Source organism: Nuphar pumila, chromosome 5 (genome assembly GCF_984573655.1).
Source record: "Nuphar pumila chromosome 5, dmNupPumi1.hap1.1, whole genome shotgun sequence".
Classification (NCBI taxonomy): Eukaryota; Viridiplantae; Streptophyta; class Magnoliopsida; order Nymphaeales; family Nymphaeaceae; genus Nuphar; species Nuphar pumila.
This window is the reverse complement of record NC_143253.1, coordinates 104,859,313-104,868,394: the sequence shown is the minus strand read 5'-3', so window position 1 is coordinate 104,868,394 and position 9,082 is coordinate 104,859,313.

Here is a 9,082-nt window from a genome sequence, read left to right as displayed (position 1 = left end):
TGGTGATTGAGGTGTGTTCATGATCAGAAGAGAAGTTGGTGTAAAACAGTCGGACTAGTTCGGGATAGTAGGCAGCTGAAGATGAAGATCCTATGAGAGGTTTGAGTTCAGGGAGATAGGTGTCTAAGTCGAAGAACATGAAGTCGGCAAAGTTGATCAATTTTCCTTCATGAATGGGGCGAGAGCAGAGTTTGTTGTAGTTGTGAAACAAATCAGGATACCTTAGATCGGCGGAGGTGATCACATTGGTGGAGGAGGAAGCCATTATCGAATACCTTGAAAATAAATCACTAGGAGAGAAAGGAGCTAGAACCGAGAGAAAGTTTGTATAAGGATAGAAAAGTTCGAATGGAATGGTAAGAGATGAACCAATTGATTAAATAGAAGGAAGAAAATAATTGTTGATATGAAATGAATGACATTGGAAGTGAGTAATTTTTAGATTTTAGTCAAATAAGGAAATCCGTGAGGAGTAAGTTAAGAGACTTGTGAATGACAAATCAAATCAATGTTTGAGGATAGTGTATTATATTAGATTGAGGAGGACATAGTATTGAAATATATAGATTTTACTATGGGTGAGTTTATCGACTAGTGAGAGAAAACATTAATAGAGTATGGGGTGTCATGTTGAATAAAAAAAAAGGATTGATCTTAAAAATAATGGCCTAATAAAACAAACAACTTGTTACTCTATGTTGAGGGATTCTAAATTCGTGAATGGAGATAAAAAGATGATGTGGATATCTAGAGATGAGAGAAAGATGATGAAGGACAACATTTACTTGATTTAGATATGACATAAAGTAGAGATAGAATAAAGGTTTGCTTGGAGGCAAGACTTTAAAGGTTCTCGATTTTAGAGAGATATACAATAAGAGAGAGACAAGGTCACGGATGGAAAGAAAGGTCCTAGGGTGATCATGTGATGTGTACTTTGAAAGATATGACATTTTAAAGAAAAGAGTGCCAAAAAAAAATGTTTCATGATTAATATTTGTAATTTTTTTAAGAGTATACGTGGATATGAGAAGGACATATTTTGACTTAGACTAGTGGTGAGAGGGATGATGAGACAAAAAAAGGAGAAAGAGTTAAAAAATATATAAGAATTGAAATAAGAATAGACATGGAGGAGTCGGATTCAAAAATGTATATATAAAAAAATGTATTCGAGAGATGAAATGAGGGGACAAAAATATTTATGAATGAAGAGTGAGAGAAGTGAGATGACATATATGAATTTTTTGTAAAAAAAAAAAAAATTGATGAAAGACATAAAGTTATGATTGATATGATTTATTTAAAGAAACTCGACAAGGTTAAGTTTTAAACAAGAGTAGACAAAAATGGAGGCTTAATTTGTATACAAAAGAGATGATAATAGATAGTTTGTTGGGCTATGATATAATAGATGATATAGTAAAAAAATTTACGTGTGAATATAGCAACTAGATCTTTTAAAGAGATCAACTAGTCATTCGATTTTAACTCATGAAGAGTATGAGTTCTCATAAACTAAGTAGAGAGGTGAAACAATTTTATCGTAAGACAAGTTTTCATAAAGGAAAAAAAATTAAAGGAGTTGAGTGATGTGAACATTGTTATGATGGCTTTTAATACAATTATTTTTATGGATATGAGAGAAAGGAGATAGGACAAGGAGTAATAATGGATGTGTACTTGAAAGATGACAAGTTTGAATGACATAAAGAATGTGTCTTATAAGAATACGTGAATATGGAAACTTAGTTTGACTTAACTAAAAATGATAATAAGGAAAGCAATTTAAAATACGATTTACACAAGACTTATAAGAAGTATTATATTAAGTGTAATTAATTTATAAGTCACTTAGTTTGCATATTCCTAGTTCTCTTCTAATTCGTGTGAAGTCTTCATGTTTTAATGGTTTAGTGAATATGTCTGCTAACTGTTGATTAGTGGGTATGAAATCTAGTTTAATTATGTTGTTTAAGACTTGTTCTCTTAAGAAGTGGTGTCTTATTTGAATGTGCTTAGTTCGTGAGTGTAAAATAGGATTCTTAGATAAGTTTATAGCACTCGTATTATCACATAAAATAGTTGTATTTTCAAAATTTAAACCAAAATTTTTTTAAAGTTTGTTTCATCCAGATGACTTGAGTACAAGCTAGGCTAGCAGCAATGTATTCGGCTTCAGTAGTTGATAATGATACACAATTTTGTTTCTTACTGAACCATGATACTAGTGAGTGCCCTAGCATGTGACATGTTCCACTTGTGCTTTTTCTGTCAGATTTACTTCCAGCAAAGTCAGCATCATTGTATGAGATTAGATCAAATGTAGAGGATTTTGAATAGAATAATCCAAAATCAACTGTGTCTTTTAAATATCTCATTATTCTTTTTACAGCTTTAAGATGTGATTCTTTTGGATTTGACTGAAATCTAGCACACAAGCAAACACTAAACATTATATCTGGACGGCTAGCAGTTAAATAAAGAAGTGATCCTATCATACCTCGGTATACCTTTGTATCAACAGTCTTACCATCTTCATCTTTGTCCAACACAGTAGTAGTGCTCATAGGAGTAGTTTTTGAAGCAGTTGAGTTCATGTTGAACCTCTTCAGAAGTTCACGAGCATACTTAGATTGATTGATGAAAACTCCATTCTTGGTTTGCTTAATATGCAGTCCAAGAAAGTAGGTGAGTTCTCCCATCATACTCATTTCGAATTCCTTCTGCATGGACTTAGAAAAATCTTCACAGAGAGTGCTGTTAGAAGATCCAAAGATGATGTCGTCGACATAGATTTGAACAATTAGGGTATGATTATTCACTACTTTGACAAATAGTGTAGAATCTGCTTTGCCAACAGAAAAACCGGTTTTTAATAAAAAGGTTTTGAGTCTTTCGTACCAAGCACGAGGTGCTTGTTTTAAACCATATAAAGCACGTTTGAGTTTAAAAACATGATCTGGGTATTGTTCATTTTCAAATCTTGGAGGTTGTTTTACATAGACTTCTTCATTTATAAAACCATTTAAGAAAGCACTTTTAACATCCATTTGAAATAATTTGAAATTCATATAGCTTGCATATGCTAAGAGCATTCTAATAGATTCAAGTCTAGCAACAGGAGCAAATGTTTCATCAAAGTCAATACCTTCCTCCTGGTTGTATCCTTGAGCTACTAGTCTGGCCTTGTTTCTTATAACATTACCTGTTTCGTCTAGCTTGTTTCTGAAGATCCATCTTGTCCCAATGATTGGATAATCCTTTGGTCTCGGTACAAGATCCCAAACGTCACTTCTTTGGAATTGATTCAGTTCTTCAGTCATGGCTAGCATCCAGAACTCATCAATGATGGCTTCATCAATCTTCTTTGGTTCAAGTTGAGAAATGAATGCCATGTTTGCAATCCGTTCTAGCTGAGCTCTAGTTTGAACCCCCTTTGTTAGTTCTCCTAAAATCTGCTTTTGAGGATGATCTTTGATATCGACAAAGGTTCTTTGGTGATCATCTTCATTAGACTTAGCTGTGTTATCTAAAAATAAATCTGTACTTTCAACATCATCATCATTAGTTTGTATATGAACAGATTGATCAATAGATTCACAAAAACTAACATGCATAGATTCTTCAATAGTATTATGACACTTATTGAAAACTCTGTATGCTTTACTATGACTTGAATATCCTAAGAATATGCCTTCAACAGATTTAGCATCAAACTTATCCAGGCTATCTTTTGTGTTTAGGATAAAGCATTTACATCCAAAGACTTTGAAGTAGTCTATTCTTGGAGTTCTGTCATAGAATAGTTCATAAGGAGTTTTATTTAATAAGGGTCTAATGAGAACTCTATTTGTTATGTAGCATGCAGTATTAACAGCTTCTGCCCAAAAAGATTTTGCAAGATTATTGTGTTGGAGCATAGTCCTGGCAGATTCCTGAAGGGTTCTATTCTTTCTTTCTACTACACCATTTTGAGGTGCAGCTCTAGGAAAGGCAAAGTTATGAGAAATACCATGCAAGTTACAAAAATTTTCAAAGAGTTCATTTTCAAATTCTCCTCCATGGTCACTACGGATTTTAACAATAGAACATGATTTTTCGTTTTGTAATTTTTTACACAAGATTTCAAACTGACAAAACGTGTCACTTTTGTTTTTCAAAAATATTACCCAAGTAAATCTTGAGTAATCATCTACAATGACAAAAGCATATCTATTATGATTAAGGCTAGCTACCCTAGAAGGACCAAAAAGGTCCAGGTGGAGAAGCTCTAAAGGTCTTTTACTTGAAATGACATTTTTTGATTTGAAAGAAGATTTTGACAATTTTCCTACTTGACATGCATCACAAAAATAATCTTTTTTAAAAGATATGTTGGGTAACCCACGTACTAATTTATTTTTAGCTAGTTTGGACATGTATTTAGAGTTGACATGGCCCATTCTCATGTGCCATAGATGTTGAGTGTCATTATTAGCTATGAGGCAATGTTCTGTGATGTTTTCTAGGTATAGTTCATATATATTATTCTTTCTTATACCTTTTAGGATGATGTTTTCATTTGTATCAGCTATGAGGCATGCATCATGATTAAAGCTAACATTATAACCTGTGTCACACATTTGACTGATACTTAGTAGGTTATGTTTTAAGCCTTTAACAAGGAGAACGTCTTTGATAAGAGGTTTGTCTATGTTACCAATATTTCCAATACCAATTATCAAACCTTTGTTGTTATCTCCAAAGGTGACGGTTCCTCCTTCTTTATGATGAAGAACAGCAAAAAGGTCTGGATGTCCTGTCATGTGCTTTGAACATCCACTATCTAGTATCCATCTGTTCTTCTTCTTTGGAGCCTGCAAAACATTAAGTAAATCTTCTTTTTGGTACCCAATCGGGTCCTTTTTTGTTAGACTTTGAAACCCATATCCATTTGGATTTGGGTTTGTCTATCTCTTTAGAGGAGTTAAAAAGATTATCAATATAATACTTCTTATTTGGTTCAGATGAACTTTTCACAAACGTGGTCTTTTGATTTATACAAGAAGGTTTTTTGAAATGAGAATAGCCAATCCCATTCTTGTAAAAGGAGACCTTCTGAGAGGATAAGAGTTTATCCAAGTTCTCTTTACCTTTAGTAAACTTGAAAACCGTTTTCATGAGGTTCTCAGTTTTACTTTTTAGCTCTGAAATTTCTACTTGCATATTTTTAGTTTTGGAGCTAGTAGAAGAAATTTCAGATATAAGTAAAAGATTTTTCTTTTTTAACTCAGAATTTTCACTGCTGAGTTTTTCATTCTCTTGAGAAAGCTTTAAATTTTCAGATTTTAAAACTTTATTTTTGAAACTCAATTTTCTAGATTCTTCAAATAGATCTTGAAAAGCATCTAGAAGTTCTTCAAAGAAAAAATCAGAGATTTCACTTACCGAACTTTCGTTTGCCATGAAGCACATATTTGCAGTTTCGGCTTCATCATCACTTGACTCTTCACTAGTGGATGGTTCTGAATCATCCCATTGAGCATGCAGAGCCTTTTTCTTGAAGAACCTCTTCTTTGGTTCCTCAGTCTTGGACTTTCTTTTGAGAAGTGGACAGTCACGTTTTAAGTGGCCTGGCTTATTACACTGAAAGCACATGGGATCTTCTTTAAGATCTTTTCTTTCCTTGTGCCTGTTTGGAAGCCGGTTCCTTCTCATGAAGCGCTGGAATTTTCTGGTAAGTAACGCAATTTATGATTCTTTATCTGAGTCTTCATTCTCAGATAGAGCTGGGAAAGATAGAGTTTTCTTTACTGGTTGCTCTTCTTCCCTTCTTTCTTTCATGTGGACTTCATAGGCCATAAGATTGCCTATTAAGTCGTCCAATGTAAGTTTAGATAAATCTTGAGCTTCTTCAATAACAGTAGTCTTTTTCTCCCAATCAGTTGTGAGAGATCTCAAGATTTTCTTCACCTTTTCAGTCTGGGAGTATGTTACACCCAGATATTTCAGATCATTGGTGATGTTGGTGAATCTGGTAAACATCTCTGTGATGGGTTCATCTTTGTTCATTTTGAACAACTCATATTTTCTAACAAGAGATGATATTTTGGCTTCTTTTACTTTGTTGGTTCCTTCATGAATAACCTCCAAAGAATGCCAAATGTCATATGCAGATTCACATATAGATATTCTGTTGAATTCATTCTGATCAATGGCACAATATAAGGCATTCATAGCCTTTGCATTTAGGTTTGCCTTTTTCTTTTCTTCATCAGACCATAAGTTATAGTCTGCGGATGGAGATGTGTATGGATGCTCAACAATTTTCCATACAGCAAAGTCTATGGATTTGAGAAAGATAGCCATTCTGCACTTCCAATATCCATAGTTGGAGCCATTGAAGAAGGGAGGACGAGATGCGTGTTGACCTTCAATATCACGAGCATAAGAGGTAGATGCCATTTATGCTGGAAGACTTGTTACGTCGAAACCAGCAAACCTGCTCTGATACCAAATGAAATTCCACTAGAGGGGGGGGTGAATAGTGAAATATGATAATGATCGATAAAATAAAATAATTAAGCAATAAGGCACAACACATAAAACACAGAAGTTATACTGGTTCGGTCAATATCCAGACCTACATCCAGTCCCCAAGCAAACCACTTGAGATTCCACTATAACATCCGAGTTACCGGATAAATAGTACAACACCCTCTTCCCAAGAGGTCTTCTTCTCTCAACAGAGAAGGGGCACACCCTCTTCCCAAGAGGTCTTCTTCTCTCAACCGAGAAGGTTAACACCCTCTTTCACAGAGGTCTACTTCTTTAAACAAAGAAGGAATACAGAGAGTAAACAGAGTTACAATACTTCCTATAGAACCTTCAGAATGATATGAATGCATGAATGAAGGATTCTAAGAATGTTCTGTTTGTCACTCGGAGGATACTCTTTGTCAAAGAGCTGGACTTGACTTTTTCTCTTTTCTTCCTTTTTCTTTTTCTCTTTCTTTTTCAAGGCTCTCTTTTCAAATCACGAATAGAACTTTTTCTCTTTGTAAGCTCACACGTCTATTCCATTCCTCTTGTCTGAATAGTTTATGTGTGTGTGTTTATATAGCTTATAAAAAGTAGTCGTTACATTTTGGAATTGTAACTTTTTGAAATGTGAAATGTTAGGTCATTTCAAACACATCTTTTAGAGAAGTTCGAGAATGCCTTTTTCCATAAAGGTGAAATAGAGGGTACACTAGTCGTTGTAATATTTTCAGGTAATACATATTTTATGTAAAAGGTCTATTTCTTACAATAGTACATTTGAACGTTGGGTTGTAGTTTTGTCTTTATTCTAATTAATGATTTGAGGTACATTAGTACTTCTTTACTTTAAATGAGTGTAAGTACTATGAGTGCTTTGAGATATTTATTTGTACATAGTCATGTCAAGTGTATTCTTTATGTAGTGTATTTCAAAGTCTCCAGAGAGAATGAGAAAAAAAGAAGGTCGACATTCTTTGGGAAGGATATTTAGAAAGGATTTGTTACAGAAGGCATTTAATGCTTTGTAGAGAGAATGATGACTTCAAGTAAGTCGACATTCTATGGTTATGAAAAAAGGTAACTAGAGTCCTTTTAAAACCATATTTTATTTGTTTTTCTTATGTGTAGCCGATTTATGTTTTTGTCTTCTTCTTGTATTTAAGAAACATTTCATTAGAGAAGATAACTAAAGTCTTTTCAAAAACATATTTTATTTGTTTTTCTTATGTAGCCGATTTTATGTTTTTGTCTTTTTCCTACATTCCTTTTTTTCATGTTGTCTTGTATATAGTGTAAGGTAAAATGATAAAATGTCTTTTTCATAAAAGGTTGTAAGAAGGTACAATTATTATATGACAAAATGTCTTTTTCATAAAAGGTTGTAAGAAGGTACACTTATTGGTTTTCAAAAAAGAAGCTTTTTGAAACTATCGTATACTTTTATGATATAGTATGTATGAATGAGTATGTAATATGCAAAATGCAAGTTCCTGAAGGTTCTGTTACATATGACTCTAAAGAAGAAAAAAATCTTCATCTTGAGGTAGCCGATATCTTCATTTGAACTTTAGGAAAGCATGGCTCATCAAGCTTTTTCTTCAAGGAGTATGATTGCACAAAGTTGTACTTGAACAGAAAGTCTCCATCCTTATTGGGTGAGATATCCTTGCATCAAATACTCGTTAGATTTAAGGCAAAACATATTCAGTCATAATATAACATTATTTCAAGAGAACATATTATCATATCATACAAAATCAAATAAGACAGTGTATCATATTATGTGACATCAAAAACGAGTTTCTCAACAGAAGAGGCGTACCTTGACCATCTGCTTCCGATGGACAAGTTGAGAAGAAAAGAGCAGCCTCTCCACGATATGTGCTCGTCGCTGCACCCCTTGATGAAAGAAGAAAAAGACGCCGGCAAGGTGAAAGGGTAGAGGAGAGAAAAAGAAGAATAAAAAAAGTAGAAGAAAGAAAAAGAAGAAGAAGCCAACTGGGAGAGAGGGAGGAGAGAAAGAGAAGAGAGAAAAAAAGGAGAACGAGAGGAAAGAGAGAGAGACAGAGGGGGCGTGAATCTCATGGTGGGAGATGCCTCTCTTCCTCAAAACCTCCTATTTATAGTTTCTTAATTAGGTTTTTGGAAGAGTTTTAAAAGAGTCCATATATTTTTCAAATATTTCAGACAACTCTATTTTCTAAAAGTGTTTTTCAAAAACTTAGTTAATTTCATAAAAAAACTTAAAAGAGCTCAAATTGCTCAAATTGTAATTTGATAAACATCTTTGAAAACATTCGCAAACAAGCATTTTTAAACAATTATCGCACATGATTATACATGAAAATATATGAATTTATGCATAAAAATTATGCATGATCAAATTTCTTTATGCTTATTATATGCTAATCCTCGAGCAAACTGGCCTAACAAAACAAATGCACACTAAAGAAAACAAAAACCTAACTCACTTTCGTAGGAATCACGGTTACATTTAGCATATGCAACAAGCCCTTTAAACCCCTAGGTTACCCTAGTGGACGAGTAAGGTCTCGTG